This window comes from Triticum urartu, chromosome 4 (assembly GCF_003073215.2).
Source record: "Triticum urartu cultivar G1812 chromosome 4, Tu2.1, whole genome shotgun sequence".
Taxonomy (NCBI): domain Eukaryota; kingdom Viridiplantae; phylum Streptophyta; class Magnoliopsida; order Poales; family Poaceae; genus Triticum; species Triticum urartu.
This window is the reverse complement of record NC_053025.1, coordinates 498,926,143-498,950,741: the sequence shown is the minus strand read 5'-3', so window position 1 is coordinate 498,950,741 and position 24,599 is coordinate 498,926,143.

Sequence of the window (24,599 nt, the reverse complement as noted above, 5' to 3'; positions counted from 1 at the left end):
AAGACAAATGTGGTTGCACCGGGAAAAACTCGATTCAGTGGCACCATGACCCGGTCAACGATATATTCAAGTTGAGTTATTATCAGGTTCAACTTAAAGTGAAAATAACCGGTGTCATAATATGCCATGAAATGCAACACTAACATATGCATCACATATCAACGGAAATGACTGAGTCAACTATCTCCACACCTAAACATCAATAACTCATGACACTTCTCTGGTTAGGATTAAACCTTACTTTAAACATAATCTTTTCTAGCAAATTTATCATTTTTCTCATGCAAGAAAATAACTCCATATAATTACTTATATCCATAACTATATTACTCTTTCATAACAAAATTTAATTCTAGTTTCTTTACCAACTTAGTTAGCTTTAAACTTTCTGTAAATCAAGCATATTAACTTAAACAAGCAACTAACAGAATATAAATAACATAATAGTGATCTAAATGCATGGATTAAATCATTCATTCAAGTAGGAAAATCACAAATATTGTAATGGCACCATGAAAATGTTGTTGTGGCTTGCCTTAGTGCAGATGAGGTTCACAAGCCTCCTAGTGATCCTCAAGACAAGCCTCACCCTCTGAAAATAATTATAAACACAAAAAGAAAACATCAAGAACCCTTCTGAAATTCACCAGAAAATCTAGAGAACAAGGAAAAATCCCATTTTTGGTGAGCTGCTAGATTTCTTTACAACGAACACACTACAAAAAGAATCAATTCATTTGGACTTATGGTTAAAGAGTGTTGGCTGTTGGAAGCTCTCTAGAAAAATATGAAATTTGAATTTTATTAAAAACAGACTGGGGGTGATATCGAAGGCGTAAAGCCTTGGGGCGCCACCACTCGTACCGCATCACGCGCGTACAGAGTGGCTGACTAGCGGGCCCCGCTAGTCAGGTGAGGGGGAGAGGGGGAAAGAAACAGAGGACGGCGCGGCTTCGCCGGAGCACACGCCGACGACGAGGGCTTCTTGGTCAAAACGAGAGGGGGGATCGAGAGACGAGACGGAGGCGCACCTGCCCGTACCCGTAGAGTAGCTAGGGGTGGTCGGACAGCGTCGGAATCAACCTCTCTAGCGGAGGTAGAGAGGGGAGGTCACGGGAGACGAAGACGACGACGAACAGAGGCGACTCCAGGGGCTCCAACCATGCGGAATGGCACCACCGGAGAGCGGCGGAGGCCCTGGAAGGGTTGCCCAGGCCTGGGAGGGGCCGGAGCTACGGAGACGACCCGAGGGGATCGCCGACGAGCTCGAGCTCGGGGACGGCGGCCCGTGGCTTACCCGGCCAGGTTACATCTATCTATAAGGTTGTGGAGTGTGTGGGAGTCGTGGATGGTGCTCGAGGAGGCTGGGGAGGGCTCATTTATAGCCGAGCATCGAGGGGGGTTCGGGCTCCACCGGTGGACACCTGGACACGGCGCCCGGTGACGAACGGCGTCAATGAGAGGGGGAGAAGGCGATGCAGCTCACGCGGGGACTGTGGGCGAACGGGGACGAGTACAGGGGCACTGGGGTGACACAAGCATAGTGCGTACCACACTGTTACATTGGCCGGACTGCGCCCGTGCTCGCTGCGGCGAGCTCCGGCGTCGGCGAGCGCCAGGAGGGAGTTAAGACAGCTTGGACGAAGATTGTGGCGAAGTTTGGCAAGGCTAGGCAATCGGGGAAGCGAGCACGCGAGCAACAGAGGCTCGGGCATGACTCAGAGCACGTCGGCACGCAGGTTGGCATCATGTACACGTGTGGTCACCGCGTGAACTCTACCCTCAGGCCGACCTAAGTCCAAATTTCATGTCTGGCTTGTTGTTCGTGGTAGTTTTGAAGATTACGATGCTTTGGTTTGGACCCGGACGCAGTAGGATAGATTTCAACCGCCTAGTAAGTTTCGGATCAGTAACTTTGAGAGCTTACTATGGTCAAACGGCTGGGAGTTGAGGGCTGGGTTTTGGAGGTTAGCAATCATCTACTAAGGTGATGATGCACAAGAAAAATCAGCCACAATGGAGCAAGTAAAATGGTAGTTGATGTAGAAACCACCATTTCTGTCCAGAACAGAAAATATTTTCTGTAGCAAAAATATTCCAAAAATTTATGCAATATTTTTTCTCAGGAAGGTTCCCTATGGTTCAAAGAATATTTGTGAATTTTCTCAGATTTTTGTGGGCAAGAAAAATTGGGGTTGCTTTGGAGCACATTGAGCTGACTAGGGTTTAAGAGAGGGAAATTAATATTTTTCATTTAAGAAAATATTCCGATTATTATTTTGAGGTGAACCAGAGTGGGAATGATGGTTAGAGAGGGAAATGGGACACTTGGGTGAAAGCCAAGGGGTACCCAAGTGTTTAAGTCCATATGAAAAGATTCAAAACTCCAAAAACCAACTAAAATCAGGCAAAGAAAAGAGGGCAAAAACCATGCTATCACAGTGTTTCCCCACTTAGAATGAATCTCGTCCTCGAGATTCGGTTGCTTGGGAAAACCATTCTGGATAATGTGCCTTTAGAAATTCTTCCCATTCCCACGTTGATTCTGACTCTGTGTGATGCTCCCACCGAACCTTGTAGAACTTCCTTACTTTGCTACGAGTGACCCTTTCCATCTGATCCAAAATTTTAACCAGTTTCTCTTCATATGTTAAGTCCTTTGCCAACTCTATTTCAGTCATAGCAGTCTTTTTCTCAGGCGTCGATATGCATCGCCTCAACTGTGAAACATGAAACACGTTGTGCACGTCCGACAATTCAGGGGGTAGTTCCAACTGATATGCAACAGTACCCACTCGTGACATAACTGGAAATGGACCAATAAATCTGGGTGCCAACTTTCCACGAGTCTGAAATCTCTTGATTCCTTTCATAGGAGTGACTCGGAGGTATACGTGTTCTCCGGGTTCAAAACTGATCTGGCGGTGCTTTGCATCATAATAACTCTTCTGTCAAGATTTGGCCAATTGCAATCTGTCTCTGATTTCCTTAACTTGTTTCTCAGTTTCCATCATGAGATCTGTTCCGAAGATATGGCTATCTCCAGTTTGAGACCAATTGAATGGGGTGCGGCACTCACGGCCATACAAAGCCTCATATGGTGACATCTTGAGACTGGTCTGGAAGCTGTTGTTGTAACAGAACTCGGCATATGGCAGACAGTCTTCCCATTTAGGTCCTTGGGCGAAAGCGCAGGCTCGCAGCATATCTTCAAGTATTTGATTTACCTGCTCTGTCTGTCCATCAGTCTGAGGATGATAAGCGGTACTGTATTTCAGTGCTGTCCCCAAGGCTTGATGGAGACATGACCAAAAGCGGAGGTAAAAAGTGAACCTCGGTCAGAAGTGATGGTTCGGGGTACTCCATGCAGACTGACTATTCTGGATACATACAGCTGATCAAGTTGATCCGCTCGATATGTGGTTCTGATCGGGTTAAAGTGAGCAACCTTAGTTAAGGTGTCCACTATGACCCAGATTGCATCATTGCCTCGCTGAGTCTTGGGTAGTCCTGTGAGGAAATTCATGCATACATAATCCCATTTCCATTGTGAAACTGACAACGGTTGGAGAAGTCTGGCTGGCTTCTGATGCTCCGCCTTCACCTTGTTGCATATGTCGCAACAGGCTACAAAATAGGCAATGTCTTTCTTCATTCCATTCCACCAGAATATTTGTGGAAGGTCTTCATACATTTTCGTACCTCCAGGGTGAATGGAATACGAAGATTTGTGTGCTTCTGACAGGATTTTCTGCTTTAAATCCACTTGATTTGGCACACAAATCCTTCAATGGAAGCGGAGGGTACCAAAATGATCCTTCAAGAAATCTGAAGTCTGTCCTGCCACCATATTCTTGGCACGTTTCTACAGGACGGTGTCAGCTGGCTGGGCCTTGCGGATCTCTTCCTCAAGTGTGGGGGCAACTTCCAAAATATTAGCAAGGCCGTCATCAACTATGACCAGGTTGAGCTGAGCAATCTCCTCTTGAAGTTCAGGAGGCAAGGATTTCAATATGACATTTAGGCTGATAGGCTTTCGACTGAGTGCATCGGCAACCATGTTGGCCTTACCCGGGTGGTAATTTATTCCAAGGTCATAATCCTTGACTAACTCAAGCCATCTTCCTTGTCAGAGATTTAAATCTGGCTGAGTAAATATATACTTGAGACTTTTGTGATCGGTAAAAATTTGGCACCTCTTCCCGATGAGATAGTGCCTCCAAAATTTTAGAGCATGAACCACCGCGGCCAATTCCAGATCATGAGTAGGATAATTTCCCTCGCGGGGTCGTAACTGTCGTGATGCATAGGCTACTACCTTGCTGTCTTGCATAAGTACGCATCCGAGTCCTTTTCTGGAGGCGTCACAGTACACATCAAAACTGCGGTAGATATCAGGAAGAGTCAACACAGGTGCAGTCGTCAGCCGTACGTTTAGCTCATTGAAACTTTTCTCACAGTCCTCAGTACATTCAAACTTCTTATCCTTTTTGAGTAGCTCCGTCATGGGTTTAGCAATTTTGGAAAACCCTTTAATGAAATGACGGTAGTAACCGGCTAATCCAAGAAAACTCTGAATCTGTGATACGGTTATGGGTGACAACCAATCGAGCACATCCTTTAGTTTGCTCGGGTCCACGGCTATACCTTCGGCGGATAGCACATGTCTAAGAAATCCAACCTGCTTGAGCCAAAATTCACATTTACTGAATTTGGCATATAACTGATGGTCGCGGAGTCGTTGTAACACTGCTCGGAGGTGTTCTTTGTGATCTTCTTCACTTCTTGAGTAAATAAGTATGTCATCGATGAAGACTACCACGAACTTATCAAGGAAGTCCATGAATACTTTGTTCATCATATGCATGAAGAAGGCAGGGGCGTTGGTGAGACCAAAGGACATAACTGTATATTCATAAAGACCGTATCAAGTGGTAAATGTGGTCTTAGGAATATCTTCCATTTAAATCTTGAGCTAATGATGTCCTGTCCGTAAATCAATCTTGGAGAATACCTTGGCTCCACTGATCTGATCAAACAAGTCATCAATCCTTGGCAGCGGATATTTGTTTTTGATGGTGACATCATTCAGCTGACGGTAATCCACACACATGCGGAGGTTGCCATCCTTTTTGTCCATGAAGATAGTAGGTGATCCCCATGGTGAAGAGCTGGGACGGATATATCCTTTCTGGAGCATTTCATCAAGCTGTTTCTTTAGCTCCACTAATTCTGATGAGGGCATCCGGTAATACTTCTTGTATAACGGTGCGGTTCCGGGCACAAGATCTATTGCGAACTCAAGCTCTCGATCTGGTGGCATTCCTAGCAGCTCTTCTGGAAATACATCAGGAAATTCACTGACCACAGGAATTAATTCCAATTCAGCCATAGCAGTGAAGACCATTTCTTTCTTGGGTATGCTTCTGTGAGCATAGAATTTGATAGTCTGCCCCTTCTGACTGGTCAAAGTGACTTCTCGGGTCGTGCAATTTATGCATACTTGATATTGAGTCAGCCAATTCATACCCAAGATAACATCCAGCTTAGCAGACTCAGTAATTATCAAAGAAGTTGAAAAGCAGACTCCGTTGATATTGATTTCTAGATTACGGCAGACCAGATTGCTCTTGATTAAGGTTCCCAGGGTTTGTACTAGCATATTCTTGCCCAAAAGCGAACAAGGAAATTTGTTTTGGGCAACAAAACTCCGAGAGATAAAAGAGTGGGAAGCCCCAGAGTCAAATAAAATTACTGCAGGTATGTTATTAACAGAAAACATACCAATGACAACTTCGGGGTTTTCTTGGGCTTCATCTGCGGAGACGTGATGAACGTGCCCAGTGATGTTTTGCTGGTTTGGGCATGATTCCATAAAGTTGACTTGTGTCCTGAATAGAGCATTCGCCTTGCTGTTCTTGGGACACTGTCTGGCATAATGTCCGGTTTGCCCACAACTAAAGCAAGAATTCTTGCGCTGCGCTCCTCGTGCACTGGGTTGGTCACGACATTCTTGACTTGAGTGGTGGTCTTGTTAACATTCTGTTGCCAATTGGGCTTGTATTCCACCTGAGTATGCTGCCAGGTACGAGCCTTTTGCATGGGTTGCCCATCCTTCTTTGGCTCAAACTTGCGCTTGTGGTCGTTGCTAGCATGCCTATTATCTGATACAAGCATGTGCTCCCTTTCAGCAATGAATGCCTTGTTCACCAGAGTTTGGAATTATGGGAAATCAAACATACTGAGAGTACACCGGAGTTGCGGGTTTAATCCACCAAGAAATTTGTCAATCTTTCTTTCTTCAGTGGCCACGTCATGAAGGGAGTAACGTGACAGATGATTGAATTTTTGCAAATATTCACCCACAGACTGATTTCCTTGGAGGAGCGTGAGAAATTCACGCTGCTTAGTATTCATAATTCCAGTAGGGATATGATATTTCTGGAACTGATCCTTGAATTTTGACCAGGTGATTTCTTCATCAGCATGCCACATGGCTTTTATCTTTTCCCACCATATGGCAGCAGCCCCTTCAAGATAATGAGTTGCAAATGGAACTTTATCACCTTCTTCAGTACGAGCAATCTCAAGTTTCCTCTCAATGGTTCGCAGCCAATCGTCTGCATCCAAGGGGTCAATAACCTGACTGAAACTAGGAGGCTTGGTCCTTTGAAAATCTGACAGCTTGGAGTGATGACCGTTCTGATTTCCATTCTGCCCAACCATAGCTTGCACACTTCTTAAAATTTCAATCAGATCATTATTCCGTCTTTCCTCAAACATACGCAAAATTTTCTCGGTGGAGGGCGGATTTGGCGGTGGAGGCGGTGGTGGAATGTATGGCTCGGGGGAGTGTCCTGCTTGTCGTGCGGAACGACGAACAGGAGTACCCTCGCGAACGTTGCTACTGCTGCCTCCCCGCGGCATCCTATTGTGGTTTTTCCCAAGACAACGCAACCGAGATGAGAAACATTCAAAATAAATTGGGGAAAAAGCCAGCAACAAAAGCCCGAGAAAAAACCAAAATGACGAAGAAAATGCGACGAATAAAATAGACTTCCAACATAATTATACATAGACTCATACATGAAAGGTAAATAACATGCTAGGTTCAACTACTCTCATACATGAAATGAAACCTCATGACTCATACGACTACACTCGTACACCATCTTTACGACTGCGAATACTCAGAAGCTCTACTACTCTGCTGGTGCTGCGGGGTCCTCTCCTGAAGCGGACTCGGATCCTGAACTGACGAGGTTAATTGAGACCTCCGGGTTAAAGGTAGCACGACGACGCTTCCTAGAGGGCTCTCCATCAGGGGCAGGTGTAGGGTGATGCATCAGGGCTACAGGAGTAGTCAGAAGTGAAACCCACCCAGCATGGGTACTGAGAGGATTCATGGTCGCGGCGCCCGAGCTACTCGGAGGAGTAACCGATGAAACAGGGGAACTAGAACTGGCTGGAATATAAGGAGTAAATCCCAATGATGATGGAGTAGTGGCAGATCTAGTAGAGACTAAAGCAGAGGCTAAAGCAGTACGTGCACGAGTCAGCTCTCGAGCCAGCTCGTTGATCATAAGATAGCTAGCGGTGATATAACGAGCAAGATGGCTAGCAACACTATCGGACTCCGGATCAATGATAGGGAAACGGACACGACCATTGTCGTGCAGAGAAGGATAGTTGTAGAAACTTGGGTGGTTCTGCATCCGGACCTCATTGTAACAAAGCTCGACAAGGACCTCGAATGCAGCAAACTGGACAGCCTGAGAAGCGGTAGAAGCGTAACCGCTCCAAGAGGTACGAGTGTAAGTGCTGGAATCGGAACTGGTGCGCAGAGTGACCACTGCGTGATACTCATACACTGAGTCAGCTAGACGCTCCCAGTACACATGATAAACTGGATCGTCACCGAGGGGGTACAGCCGACGCCACACGTTACGAAGGAGATGCGGAGACGTGAACGGCATCAGCTACAACTGGCACGGATATGGCACCGGAGCCATCTACACTCACAACCATTAGTAGGTTAGCATAAAAATAAAAAAGTGTATGCAATGCTACAACCAACTATCAATGCTACCGGCACTCAACTTAAACTCGTATCTACCGTCCAGTTAACACGTCGTAGTCTAGCATGGCCTACAGTCAGCGCGGCTCTGATACCAAGTGTTGTGGCACCCCGGCTCAGAGCAACCGGTTTACCATGCATTGCCAGCCCAGAGACCATGTCTTCTGGCAACACACAACATCTTGGTACAGAAAACAACCGCTTTATTGATGCTAGTGGATCAAAGTTTATATTACAACAAGTAGCAAGGCCAAGTGGCACACATGGTGTGGCTGAACAATATGTACATTATTTAGTGAACATAAGGGCCTCGATCATAACAACTACGCGGCAGCAGAACAATGTCGTAGCGGAACTCCATAGCACAGGGACACTGATCTGGACACGATCTAGACTCAGACAACGCTCCTTTCCAACAAGGCTTTCCTGAAATCTAGCATGAAACGCCAAGTCAGTACATTGAATGTACTTGCAAGCTCACAACAGACATAAACATAATGAAAAACAATATCATGATAATTAACCAATTATTAATAATGCAACAATATAATCAACATGTTGTGATCATGCTCTTGTGAGAAAAATCCCACACACTAGCTTACCAATGGTGATCACTCTTGGATCACAAACATACCAACCTCAAAATCTTAACTATGAATATCTCGTGATCTTTCCGGCGATCACAACCATGACCCATATTGGGTCTAAAACGATGATCCTTCCGGCGATCACAACCACGACCAACACTTGGTCTTAACCAACCCGATGACCTTCCCGCCATCATCAATAGTGCAGAGTTCATAACTTACTCTGCAAGATTTATTAAATGTTGACCCATGGTGTGACCTACTTTCGAGCGTGTCCGTAACCGTGGACTCGGCTATCGATAGATTAATACACCCTGCAGAGGTAGCGCACTGTACCCACACCACGGAACCCATGGCCTCGCACTCCCATTCGGGTGGACCAACGACATTCCAATGAAACCCCTCCATTGCCATGACACTCTCCTGGCCACTCCGACTCGCTCCCCACTGGGCTAATCCTGGGTGGCCCCGTGTCTACCAAAGACACAACGACCACCATCGTGGCCAAAACATAAACTGTCCCACACGGGCACACGGTACCAAAAATCTCAACAACGGGCACACAAGGTTATGTCTGCTTACCAGGCCAGGGTACCGCATGCCCATAACCTTCCCTCGTTGGAGGCACCGGCCAGAGGCATGACAACGGACCGAATAAAGGCCTTCCCATAAAGGCAAATGTGGTTGCACCGGGAAAAACTTGATTCAGTGGCACCATGACTCGGTCAACGATATATTCAAGTTGAGTTATTACAGGTTCAACTTAAAGTGAAAATAACCAGTGTCATAATATCCCATGAAATGCAACACTAACATATGCATCACATATCAACGGAAATGACTTAGTCAACTATCTCCACACCAAGCATAAACATCAACAACTCATGACACTTCTCTGGTTAGGATTAAACCTAACTTTAAACAGAATCTTTTCAAGCAAATTTATCATTTTTCTCATGCAAGAAAATAACTCCATATAATTACTTATGTCCATAACTATATTACTCTTTCATAACAAAATTTAATTCTAGTTTCTTTACCAACTTAGTTAGCTTTAAACTTTCTGTAAATCAAGCATATTAACTTAAACAAGCAACTAACAGAATATAAATAGCATAATAGTGCTCTAAATGCATTAATTAAATCATTCATTCAAGTAGGAAAATCACAAATATTGTAATGGCACCATGAAAATGTTTTTGTGGCTTGCCTTAGTGCAGATGAGGTTCACAAGCCTCCTGGTGATCCCCAAGACAAGCCTCACCCTCTGAAAATAATTATAAACACAAAAAGAAAACATGAAGAACCCTTCTGAAATTCCCCAGAAAATCTAGACAGTAGGGGAAAATCCCATTTTTGGTGAGCTGCTAGATTTCTTTACAACGAACACACTGCAAAAAGAATTAATTCATTTGGACTTATGGTTAAAGAGTTTTGGCTGTTTGAAGCTCTCTGAAAAAATATGAAATTTGAATTTAATTAAAAACGGGCTGGGGGGGGGGGGTGATGTCGAAGGCGTAAAGCCTTGGGGCGCCACCACTCGTACCGCTTCGCGCGCGTACATAGTGGCTGACTAGCGAGCCCCGCTAGTCAGGTGAGGGGGAGAGGGGGAAAGAAACAGAGGACAGCGCGACTTCGCCGGAGCACATGCCGGCGACGAGGGCTTCTTGGCCAAAACGAGAGGGAGGGATCAAGAGAGGAGACGGAGGCGCACCTGCCCATACCCGTAGAGTAGCTAGGGGTGGTCGGACAACGTCGGAATCAACCTCTCTAGCAGAGGCAGAGAGCGGAGGTCGCCGGAGACGAAGACGACGATGAACAGAGGCGACTCCAGGGGCTCCAACCATGCGGAACAACACCACCAGAGAGCGGCGGAGGCCCTGGAAGGGTTGCCCAGGCCTGGGGGCCGGAGCTACGGAGATGACCCGAGGGGATCGCCGGAGAGCTCAAGCTCGGGGACGGCAGCCCGTGGCCTGCCCTGCCGGGCTACGGCTATCTATGAGGTTGTGGAGTGTGTGGGAGTCGTGGATGGTGCTCGAGGAGGCTGGGGAGGGCTCCATTTATAGCCGAGCGTCGAGAGGGGTTCGGGCTCCGCCGGTGGACACCTGGACACGGCGCCCGGCGATGAACGGTGTCAGCGAGAGGGGGAGAAGGCGACATAGCTCTCGCGGGGACTGTGGGCGAACGGGGACGAGCATATGGGTACTGGGGTGACGACGAGCACAGTGCGCACCACACTGTTATGTTGGCCGGACCACGCCCGTGCTCGCTGCGGCGAGCTCCAGCATCGGCGAGCGCCAGGAGGGAGTTAAGAGAGCTTGGAAGAATATTGTGGCGAAGTTTGGCAAGGCTAGGCAGTCGGGGAAGCGAGCACGCGAGCAACAGAGGCTCGGGCGCGACCCAGAGCGCGTCGGCACGCAGGTTGGCATCGTGTACACGTGTGGTCACCGCGTGAACTCTGCCCTCAGGCCAACCTAAGTCCAAATTTCATGTCTGGCTTGTTGTTCGTGGTAGTTTTGAAGATTAGCACGCTTTGGTGGACCCAGACGCAGTAGGATAGATTTCAACTGCCAAGTAAGTTTCTGATCAGTAACTTTGAGAGCTTACTGTGGTCAAATGGCTGGGAGTTGAGGGTTGGGCTTTGGAGGTTAGCAATCATCTACTAAGGTGATGATGCACAAGAAAAATCAGCCACAAGGGAGCAAGTAAAATGGTAGTTGTTGTAGAAACCACCATTTCTGTCCAGAACAGAAAATATTTTCTGTAGCAAAAATATTCCAAAAAGTTATGCAATATTTTTGCTTAGGAAGGTGCACTATGGTTCAAAGAATATTTGTGGGCAAGCAAAATTGGAGTTGCTTTGGAGCACAATGAGCTGACTAGGGTTTAAGAGAGGGAAATGAATATTTTTCATTTAAGAAAATATTCCAATTATTATTTTGAGGTGAACCAGAGTGGGAATGATGGTTAGAGAGGGAAATGGGACACCTGGGTGAAAGCCAAGGGGTACCCAAGTGTTTAAGTCCATATGAAAAGATTCAAAACTCCAAAAACCAACTAAAATCAGGCAAAGAGAAGAGGGCAAAAACCAGGCTGTCACAGTGTTCTTTCCAAGTGACAAAAGGGGAAGCAAGACACATATTGATCGTTGCTATTAAGTATAACAAGATGGGGTCTATTCCTACATGAATAGATCTTGGCTACATCATGTCATCGTTCTTATTGCATTACTTTGTTTCTCCATGAACTTAATACACTAGATGCATGCTGGATAGCGGGCGATGTGTGAAGTAATAGTAGTAGATGCAGGCAGGAGTCGGTCTACTAATCTTGGACATGATGCCTATATAATGATCATTGCCTAGATATCGTCATAATTATTTGAGGTTATATCAATTGCCTAACAGTAATTTGTTTACCCACCGTATGCTATTTTCTTGAGAGAAGCCACTAGTGAAATGTATGGCCCCCGGGTCTATTCATTGTCATATTTGCTCCGAGATCTATTTTTATTTGCTTTTGTTTTCAGATCTATTATTCTAAAAACCTAAAAATACCTTGCTGCACTTTTTCTTTCTTTATTTTATTTTGTTTTATCACAAGATCTATTTATCGAAAATTACAAAAACCTATCTACCTTTTACTCGAGAGGGATTGACAACCCCTCTTACGCATCGGGTTGCAAGTAGTTGTTCTTTGTGTGTAGGTACTATTTACATAGTGCTGCTTGGTTCTCCTACTGGTTTGATGACCTTGGTTTCAGCACTGAGGGAAATACCTACCACACCTGTGGTGCATCATCCCTTTCTCTTCGGGGAAATACTAACACGGACACGAGCCATCACCCATTCGGTGCGGTAATCGCAACCTGGGGAGAGCATAACTTTTTGGTGACCCAAGCTTATTTTCCCATCCGGTATTTGGGCCTACCCCTTTCCATATGTCAAAGTGCTAGTTAGTGACTATAGGGGGGTGAATAGGCAATTTTTATGGAAGTCTTCAAAACACGGGGTCTTTGAAGACAAAAAATCAAATTGAACCTATATGATATACAGTGGAAGATAAACTACCCTAGACAAACTGTTGGGGATATAACTACTGGGTATGACCCGCCCAGGAGGGGCCTGGTCATGCCACTGGCGGCTTAAAGATGAAGGCCCAAGAATATATGAAGATGGCGGTTCATAGAGCAAGATTATTGAAGGCCCAAGTGAGGGAGACCTGGATTCGGGGGTCCTCAGGTGTCCGGCCTACTCAAGCATGGGCTGGGATGACGGGCCGTGAAGATAGAATGAAAGATTGTTCCCCGTGTTCCGATAGGACTCATGGATGCGTGGAGGGAAAGATTGGAGACCAGATGTATTGTTTCCTTCCCTTGTAAACCGCCTCTGTACCCCTCTGGTGTATATATAAACCGGAGGGTTTAGTTATAGGGATCATCAGAATTCATATAGGCTAGACATATAGGGTTTAGTCATTATGATCTCGAGGTAGATCGACTCTTGTAACCCCCATACTCATCAAATACAATCAAGCATGATGTAGGGTTTTACCTCCATTAGGAGGGCCCGAACCTGGGTAAACATCGTATTCCATGTGTCCCTTGTTACCTTGGATCCTCAGACGCACAGTTCGGGACCCTCTACCCGAGATCGACCGGTTTTGACACCGACATTGGTGCTTTCATTGAGAGTTCCTCTGTGTTGTCGACAAAAGGATCGATGGCTCGCCTTGTCATTAACGACGATATTGTTTCTGGAAGGGCCTTAGCTCCAGGACAGGTCCTCCAGCCCGGCGGTTTTACCATGGGCGCTTGCTCGGCCGTCAAGCCAATGGACGCCCCCACCAACACCAAACATCATCCCCATGTCAGCCTCGAACACTCTGAAAAGATGGGTCCAGCAGATGTCTCGTCCTCGAATGAACTGCTAGATCGCATCGCGGCCCTAGGGGTCGCAACAGACTATGATCAGATTGGGCTTAAACCCGATCAGAGGGAAATCAAGTCCGCACTGGTCACCCACCTAGTAGCGGTCGTTGAGCAACGAGCTAAGTACGCCTCCCCCCTAAATTAATCACCAGCTATGTTCGGATTTCTGAGCCCTGCGAGCTGGATACCCATCTTCGAGAAGAGACCTCATGTCCTCCGAACATAGAATCGGGCATTAAGTCCGGAAGTCTTCAGGACCTTACTGGTCCTGAACTAGTGACCTCGGAGATTCTTCAATCTTCGGATCCAATAGTAGGTCAGGGTTCGGACTTCAACCCGCCCACCCACCACAAGCAATATTCCCCAAGAAATTCAGGTCCTCCAGACATATGTGACCTAATGTATGTACGGCAGCAACCTCAGGAAACGGTCCACCACTTCTGGGCCATGTTCCTCCTTATGAAAAACAAGATTAAAGATTGCTGCGACGATGATGCGGTTTCAGTGTTTTGCCGCAACTGCACAGACGAGGGACTCCTCAATGCCCTCAACCGCCGCCGCATACTGCATTTTGCAGATTCGACACACATAGTACATAAGTACTGCGCAATGGAAAGCACCTGGAAAGCCCAGACAACCCGGTGGGAACCTCCTGCCTTTAAGCAGCCCACCGGACGGACAAAAAGGATGCAGCCTTACGGGGCACCCGATCATCAGCCTATTGACAAGAAAATCAAACCCATCATGGGACATAAAACTGTCCTCAGAAAATTGCTCGACAAGCCTTGTCAGATACACACGACGCCGAATACCGAACCAACACATAGCCTTCGGGCATGTTGGGTACTCTGGTAGGTGGCTAAGAGCGGCGAGGCCATCCTCACCAACACTACCCCAAAGAAGCACTCTTCGGAGGACGACGATCTCAATGTCTTTATGGTCTTCGAGACCTTTTCTTCAAATAATCGGCACAAAAGGGCGCTCCGCGACCTCACCGAAGTTAACCAAGTAGCCGCAATAAATCGTTGGAACGATACGGCGATAACTTTTACCACCAATGACGTACCAAGGGCCCAATCAGTCCGAGCACCAGCCGCCTTGGTCTTAGACCCAATTGTGGATGGCTTTCGACTCAGCAAAGTGCTTATGGATGGCGGCAGCGGACTGAACCTCATCTAAGAAGACACACTCAATAAAATGCAAATGGACAAGAATCGCATCCAGCAAAGTAGTACCACCTTTCGAGGCATTATCCCCAGTCGAGAAGCATGATGCTGGGGGAAAATTAAGCTTGATGTAGTATTCGGCATGCCGGAGAACTACAAGTCTGAAGAGTTGCTCTTCCATGTGGCTGAAAGGATCGAGATGGACCTAGAGGGGGCGTGAATAGGTACAATTACAAATTTTAATTGTTACTTAGGAATTTTAGGCAATATTGCGGAATATGAAAGTGAGCCTAAGAATTTCAAGTATGATGCTAACAGCTAAGCAAGGTAAACAAGTAACACAACTATGTGAGTAAGCAAGCACAATATGATATAAGTAAGGACTAAGAGACATTTAACCACAAGTAGGGAGTTAGGATTAGGAATAACCGCAACTCTGAGAGACGAGGATGTATGCTGACGTTCACTTCCTTGGAGGGAAGCTACGTCACCGTTACAGAGGTGGATGTTACCACGAAGGCACACCAACACCATGAAGGCTCACCCTATTCTCCCTTTGAGACAACACCATGAAGGCGTTTCTCAACCACTAGTGGTAGACCTTGGGGTGATCTCCAAATCCTCACAAACTTTCCGGGGGTAATCACAAAGATCGATTCCTCTCCGAATGACTCCTACCGCCTAGGAGTCTCCAACCTCCAAGAGTAACAAGAACGATGGGAAAAGCTCAAGAACTTGCTCAAATCATGAATTCCTATGGTGAGAAGAAGGGGAAGGAGTGGATCTATCACTTGATTGGAGAACTTCTCTCAAATGTCCCCAAATGCCTTGGGGATCTAGGATTTGGTGTAGGGGATCAAGAGAGGGAGTGAGATGTGTTCTTGGAAAGCTCAAAGTGAATGGTCAACCTTATCCCATGGAGGGAGGAGGCTATATATAGTAATAGTGTAAAAACTGACCGTTGAGCCAGTTAACGTACTGGAGTTGTCGGACGTCCGGATAGTACCGGATGTCTGGTGGCACAGATTGGACCGGATGTCCGATCAGGCCGTCGGTTGTCTGGTCGCTGGGAATCCACCAGGCCACAAAGTACTACGAGACACACAACCACCGGACGTCTGGAATGTGTCGGTCGTCCGGTGACCGGTCGTCAGTGAGGACCGGAAATCCTTTAATAAGTGTTCTGCTGAGGCTGTACCGGATTTCCGAGAAATAGATGTCCGGAGAGGACCGAATATCCACAATTTCTTTCTATGAAGATGCACGGGACATCCGGAGAGAGCCAGATGCCCGGTTGGCTGTGAGGGGTCGGACATCCGTAGAATTTCGGACGTCCGGTGATAACAGAGCACACTAGCTCAGGATCACACCAGACTTTGTGCACAAGGTAGTGGAAGAACTAGAGATGAAACAGAGATGATGTTAGAGGATACTTTGTGGGTTTTGAGAAAGTCTTTCACGAAATCCGACGATCCCCTCTTAATTGTGTGGGATCCCTATACTCATGAACAAACCGAAAAAGAGCCAAAGCTATTGTCTTGTATCTCCGCTCTTGAGTGATATATATTTGTCCGTAGTCATGATCCACACACGGCCCTTGAGACTTAATCCTGAGATATACTCAATAAACATGATTAGTCCCCTATATGTATGTTGTCATCAACATCAAAATAAGAGTAAGGGCATGATTGCACTTTCAATCTCCACCTTTTGGTAGTTGATGACAACATACATGCACTTCTCAATATGTAAAAAAAACTTTGAATATCGAAAGGATTTGTTGTGGAGCTCCCCCTAAACATGTGCATAAATAAAATAAGCACGAGGAGAGCTCCCCCTCAATATGATACCAAGACAACCCAATCTCATAAAGTAAACAAGATACATAGTACCATAATAGGCTCAATATATAGGTGCATTACTCAACCCATAAAGGTTCATCACTCATAACATAGTACATAAAATGACAATAAACATAACATGGTTCGATACAAGCTAATATCACAACATTACATAATAGATAAGTGCCTACTCCCCCTTGGCATCAAGTACCCAAAAGGGGTCAGAACATCATAAAACATCATCATCATCATCATGAGCACCACTGCCCCCAGCCTCGTCAAAGAAATCAGACTACTCAGGACCCGAGGGAAAGCCAAAGTTAGAAGGTGGTTCCTCAGGAAGACGTTCATCATCACTCACATCGAAAACTCCGGAGTCTCTCAAATGAGTCTTAAGAGCATTCTTGGAAGTGATTAGGCGAGTGACAACATCATGATTTTGGGAGCAGTGAAAGGTAAAAACCTTCATCATGGCAGAGTGAGCCTTCCCAAGAAAGCGAGCAATGCGCCCAAATGATGCAGATCCGGAAGGAGAAATAGGAGCGGTAGGAGGAACACTAGCAGCCTTTCGGCGAGCATTAGCAGAAGAGGAAGAGTCCTTGGGGACCCAATCATCTGCCGTGTGATCCGGAATGACCCACCGCTCATGCAAGTGAGTGCGGACAATGGGAAATGGAGCCACACTCTCGATAAATGCCCGAAGAAAGGGAGCATGAGGAAAGGCCCGATTGTGCTGAAGACAAGCAAGACGGATCTCATGCCATAGAAAATGAGGGACATTGATCTTCCCTTTGGGAGACGCATAGAGGCGATGCATGAGATCGATGTAGTAGCTAGTGCAAGACCCCTTGTCACCCATCGTGGGATAAATGGTGCGAATGACACACTGAAAGATAATGTAGAAGGGAGAGCGCCAAACGGAGACTTGGTTCAGACCCTTCTTTTTCTCCTCATTAGTCATTTCACTTATGGGTTTGAGAAGATCCGCACATGCCTCAATGCCCTTGGGCCTATGGTTGGGGTCATCCTTATGAATTTTGAAACCAGTGTCAGGAAAACCAAGGGCAGCAACAAATTGAGAATAAGAAGCCGTAAGCACGCTGTCGGAGGTCATCCAAGTGATAGTGTTATTTGGACCAAAGAAACATGTGGCATAGAATTTATGAATGGCAGCTTGGTTAAAATAATGTTGAAATGCAAATGGAGTAGCAAGATTTGATGACTCGATGAGCTCAATAGCCCCAGGATATTTCACCGGATGAGCACGAATGTGCTCTAAGTCCATGCACACATGCAAAGATAGACCCTTAGGAATGATGATAGTGGTAAAAATGTCTGCCTGGATGTTAGTGCGAAAGCGATTGTCCTGAGAGTCGCTAGCAACCAAAAATTGGTCAACATCATGACGAAGCTTAAGATAGGAAGCAATGGGAACCTCATTGAACCTTTTAATTTTGCGGTCGAGAGGTAGAGGAGGTTCAAGAGAGATGTGACAGGCATCACCTTGAGGTTGCACCGGAGGAGGCTTGAAGGTGGGCCGACGAGTTCCTGGCTTGGGTGCAGTGGTGCGAACAGCAACATACTTGGCCTGCTCCATTTCCATCTCATCCTCATAGTCAGATTCCTCCGTTGAGGAGCCACTAGCAGAGCTGTGAGGTTGGGCAACACGCTTCCGAGGATGATTTCGCTCTTCTGAATCATCAGAACCACCACGACGACACGGGCGAGAGGACACACAAGGGGCCTGCTTGCATATAGAGTGCTTGGTCCTTGGCATCCTGACCTAGAAGAGGAGGGAGACCCAAATCAACAATCCACCTCCATAGATCGAAGGAGAATTCGATTGATGAGAGGAGGAGAAGAAGGGTGGGACCTCGAAGGGACGAACGAGACGGAGGGAGATGCCCGGAGCGGCTGGAGGTGCAATGGCGACCAGGGCTACCCAGGCAGCGCAGATACGACGAGGGGCATGATACGTCTCCATCGTATCTACTTTCCAAACACTTTTGCCCTTGTTTTGGACTCTAAATTGCATGATTTGAATGGAACTAACCTAGACTGATGCTGTTTTCAGCAGAATTGCCATGGTGTTATTTTTGTGCAAAAATAGAAGTTCTCGGAATGACCTAAAAATCAACGGAGAATATTTTTGGAATATATAAAAACACTGCGATAGAGTCAATGCCAGGGGGCCCACACCCTATTCACGAGGGTGGGGGCGCGCCCCCTGCCTCATGGGCCCCTGGTGCTCCACCGACCTCAACTCCAACTCTATATATTCACGTTCGGGGAGAAAAAAATCAGAGAGAAGGATTCATCGCGTTTTACGATACGGAGCCACCGCCAATCCTTAATCTCTCTCGAGAGGGCTGATCTGGACTCCGTTCGGGGCTCTGGAGAGGCAAATCCGTCGCCATCGTCATCATCAACCTTCCTCCATCACCAATTTCATGATGCTCACCGCCGTGCGTGAGTAATTCCATCGTAGGCTTGCTGGACGGTGATGGGTTGGATGAGATTTATCATGTAATCGAGTTAGTTTTGTTAAGGTTTGATCCCTAGTATCCACTATGTTCTGAGATTGATGTTGCTATGACTTTGCTATGCTTAATGCTTGTCACTAGGGCCCGAGTGCCATGATTTTAGATCCGAACCTATTATGTTTTTATCAATATATGAGAGTTCTTGATCCTATCTTGCAAGTCTATAGTCACATATTATGTGTTATGATCCGTTAACCCTGAAGTGACAATAATCGGGATACTTACCGGTGATCAAAGGGTGATGACCGTAGTTTGAGGAGTTCATGTATTCACTAAGTGTTAATGCAATGGTCCGGTACTCTATTAAAAGGAGGCCTTAATATCCCTTAGTTTCCAATAGGACCCCGCTGCCACGGGAGGGTAGGACAAAAGATGTCATGCAAGTTCTTTTCCATAAGCACGTATGACTATATTCGGAATACATGCCTACATTACATTGATGAACTGGAGCTAGTTCTATGTCACCCTATGTTATAACTATTGCATGAGGAATCGCATCCGACATAATTATCCATCACTGATCCATTGCCTACGAGCTTTTCATATACTGATCTTCGCTTATTTACTTTTTCGTTGCTGCTGTTACAATCACTATAAAACCAAAACTATTACTATTGCTACCGTTACTGCTACTATCATATTACTTTGCTACTAAATACTTTGCTGCAGATATTAAGTTTCCAGGTGTGGCTGAATTGACAAATCAGCTGCTAATACTTGATAATATTCTTTGGCTCCCCTTGTGTCGAATCAATAAATTTGGGTTGAATACTCTACCCTTGAAAACTATTGCGATCCACTATACTTGTGGGTTATCAGGGCACGACTGACGCACAATCGCAGCGAGGAGGGTGAGTGGCGGCGACTGACAAGAGAAAGGGGATCGAGCGATTTAGGTTTAAGAAACTGCCCCAAACACACCCCTCCCTATATATACAGGTGTAGGATCGAAAGTATGTCTAGAGGGGGGGTGATTAGACTACTTGACCAAATAAAAATCTAGCCTTTTCCCAAATTTAAGTCTTGGCAGATTTTGACAACTTAGCAATAGTCAAGTAAGCAACCTACACATGAAAGTCTAAGAGTATAGAAGCGGAATGTAAAACATTGCACATGAAGGTAAATGGAGGAGTTTGGAGGGAGCAAACGCAATGTAGACATGGAGATTTTTGGCGTGGTTCCGATAGGTGGTGCTATCGTACATCCACGTTGATGGAGACTTTGACCCATGAAGCATAACAGTTGCGCGAGTCCACGGAGGGCTCCACCCACGAAGGTTCCATGAAGAAGCAACCTTGTCTATCCCACCATGGCCATCGCCCATGAAGGACTTGCCTCACTAGGGTAGATCTTCACAAAGTAGGCGATCTCCTTGCCCGTACAAACTCCTTGGTTCAACTCCACAATCTTGACGGAGGCTCCCAAGTGACACCTAACCAATCTAGGAGACACCACTCTCCAAAAGGTAATAGATGGTGTGTTGATGATGAACTCCTTGCTCTTGTGCTTCAAATGATAGTCTCTCCAACACTCAACTCTCTCTCATAGGATTGGATTTGGTGGAAAGATGATTTGAGTGGAAAGCAACTTGGGGAAGGCTAGAGATAAAGATTTATGTGGTTGGAATGGAATATCTTGACCTCAACACAAGTGTAGGTGGATTTCTCTCAGAAAATGTATGATGGACGTGTCGGCATGTTCTGATGGCTCTCTCCATGAATGAAGAGTGGGTGGAGGGTATATATAGCCTCCACAAAAAATCTAACCATTACACACAATTTACCAAACTCGGTGGGACCGAATCAGAAAACTCGGTCAGACCGATTCAGTTCAAAATGTGAACGTTAGGATTTTCGGTGGGACCGACATGTCAACTCGGTGGGACCAATTTCATTAGGGTTATGGCATAACATAATCTTGGTGAGACCGAGTACACAAACTCGGTGGGATCGATTTTGGTAATAAGAAAACAGAGAGTTGGTCAGGCAAACTCAGTGGGACCGACTCGCTCATCTCGGTGAGACTGAAATATTACGAAGGGGAAACATAGAGTTTGCATTGCGAACCCGGTGGCCCGATCGCTCATCTCGGTTAGACCGAAATGTTACAAAGGGAAACAGAGAGTTTGCAATCCCATCTTGGTGTGACTGAGATCCCTATCGGTGGGATCGAAGTGACTAGGGTTTTGTGGCAGTGGCTATGTCAACTGAACTTGGTGGCGCCGGCTGGAAAGTTTCGGTGGGGCCGAGTTTGACTTTTGGTTTGGAACATATGTGGATATGAGAAAGTGGTTGAGGATTTTGGAGCATATCACTAAGCATTTTGAGCAAGTAACCCATTAAGCAACACCTCATCCCCTTTTAATAGTGTTGGCTTTTCCTATGGACTCAGTGTGATCTTGGATCACTAAAAGGTAAAAAGTAGAGTCTTGAGCTTTATATCTTGAGCCAATCTTTTGTCCTTAGCATTTTGTGGGGTCCACATTTCTAATCCATGCCATGCCAAACATTCAGCCTTCCTGAAATATTTATCTTGAAATAGTATTAGCTCAATGAGCTATATGTTGTTAGGAATTACCAAAACCACCCAGGGATAGTTGCACTTTCAATCTCCCTCTTTTTGGTAATTGATGACAACATATAGATCAAAGCTTCGACAAATGATTATAAGATTGAAATACATCGTCGCTTTGAGAAGTATGTGATAAGCAAGAGCTCCCCTAAATTTGTGCATTATTTAAAGTTTACTTTTGAATGCAAATGCACAATGGATTAGGATCATGGGTTACTCTTACATGTCACATACATCTTGGTGGAGCGCTCGAAATGATATAACTTAAAAGTATGCACTCATCACCAAGCAAAGTGAATGATCATATAGAGATATAAAAGATAGTATCATCCAAGCAAGCATTAAAGTAGCATATGATCAATCACATGATCACACAAGTATCTCACACAAGGACACAAAGTATCTCACACAGGCATACAATAAAAAGTTCAACCAAAAGGCAAAGAAGCAAAACACTCTCTCGAAGCCTATGATCTATACATATTTCTCCCCCTTTGGCAACAAGTTACCAAAAATTTCAAATATGCATAGTGCATCAGTAGAGAGAACTCCAAGGACGAAGGCATCCGTTGATGTAGTTGGAGCTAGTGGAGTGGCTGCTGGAGGTGGTACTGAGGCTGTGGCTACTGGAGGTGGTACTGAGGCTGTGGCTGCTGGTGCTGATGTTGTTGCTCTTGTATCCGGTACATGCACAGCGACAAACCTCTGTCCTCTAGGCACTCGCCAAAATGCATCAGTAGTTGCCTTCCCTCTCTTCCCTTCTGCTTCCTCCTGGAGCTGCTCAACTGGTGTTTGAATCTCAGTTACCTTCACATCAAGATTATAAAATTTGGTTTCTACGATCCTCTCCAAGCTCTCCTGGTTTTGAGTCAGGGTGGCCAAGCCCTTCTCAATCCTCAGTGTAGACTAGATCAGATATGCAAGTTGATCTTGCTTGCTCTTCAGGAAAACTTGATATGCCTCTTCAACACTTGGCATCTTGGCAGCTTTCTCAGCCTTTGCTTTGGCTCTCTTCTCCTGTGCTTGAGCTGATGATGGTTCCTCCTCATTCATCACTATAGTGTTGACTTCAAAGTCAGGATATAGGGGTAGATGCTCCTTATCCAACAGATATGTTCCTGTGCCCAACCTGGAGTTGATGAGCTCCTGAATGTGTGGAGCATACCCACATCTTCTCTTCTGGTCAGCGGCAGTCCTCTTGATTGTCTCTACAATCAGACTCATGACCTTGAACTTCTGAGGGACATCAAAAAGCTGTAGCAGGTTGATAGAATGCCGTCTGATCATCTTGTGATCTCCTGACTTGGGTAGCAATGTGTGCCTAAGGATCCAGTTGATGGTAGGCAGACCAGACAAAAAGAAATGTACTGATCCAAGCTTGTGAGTCTCCAAAGCTTTATCTGGGATCTCCTTGTACATGTTTGCCATAGTGTTGTGGTCTTTCTTCTTCTTGGCATACACATCCAAGTCATCCTCGTGTTCCTCTAGGGCATTTATCAGCTTGGCCCATTCTTCAACAGTGGACTGGTACCTAGTACCTTCTAACATCCAAATGATCTTCCCATCTGGGTAAAAGTGAGCAATGGAGTAAAACTGCATGATCAACTCATCATTCCATTTTGTGAGCTTCTGTCCAACAAACTCATCTACTCCACATGCTTTGAAATTGTCATAAACTCCCGGGAAGTGATCTTCATTCTCCTTGATGAATTCCCCATCAACCCATCTCATGTCACACACAATGGGCTTCTTGTCACACAAAATAGTTTCATAGAAGTCTTGCTGTTCTTTTGTGTGGAACCTGTAGTCAACTGCAGTCCTTCTCCTCACAGCATAGGGATCATACTTTCTCCACAATCTCAGTCCAGCATCTTTTTTGATGTGCATATCTTCAGCCACTAGATGAGTATCAGTGTGGTCTGAGATCTTGGGTTTCAACTTTCTCAAAACAAGAGACTCATCATCCTCTTCTTCAGCTTCAGGCACTGGGGCCTTGTTCTTCTCTTCAGCAGGAATACTTCTGGTGTTCCTCTTGGGCTTAGGAGGCTTCTGAGCTTGAGCTTTTGGAGCAGCTTTGGGCTTTGATGTTGCAGCCCCTGACTTTATAGCATCTCCCACAAGCTTCTGAGCTTTGGATGCCGGAGCATCATCATCTTCTTCATCTTCAAAGGGATCTCTCATCATGGAGGGCTTCCCAATGACTCTGGCAATGGTCTTCTTGACCCTCTCCTTCCTCTTCTTGCCTTCTCCACCTTCTTTGGGTTCAAGAGTGAACTCCATTGTCTCTTGAGTGGAGGCTCTAGCCTTAGACATAGGAATCCTTCTTGCTGGAGCCTTCTTATTCATCCCTGGATTAACTATAGCAGCTGTGTCGTACTCCCTTTTCAGCACCTTCTTCTTGGAGCTTACTTCCTCCTAAGTAGCCACATAGTCCTCATCCTTTGAATCTGAGGTTCTCTTCTTCCTTGTTCTGGTGGCTGCCTTTGGCAAATTACTTGGAGTGCTCCTGCTGCCATCATCAGAAGTTCTTGAGGGATCTGAACCCTCACTCAGCTGCACATGTTCCTCAGACCTGTTCTGACTGTCACTCTGATCAAAGATCTTTGCAAACTTACTGACAGCAGACCCTGTGAATAGATGTAGATGAGGTAGAGTGGATGAGCATCACAAAGTGCAGAGATTTTGCAAAATAGATGACTTAAAAACTTAGTTTTAGTTCTCCATAGAAAGCATTTTGGAACTACCGATTTGTAAACTCGGTGATACCGAAGCAGCTTTTGGAACCTAAACTAGTGAACCCGGTTAGACCGAGTCACAGTTCAGTGGCACCGAGACTGCTAGGGTTTCACAAAGAATTGAACTCGGTCACACTGATTTGCAATTT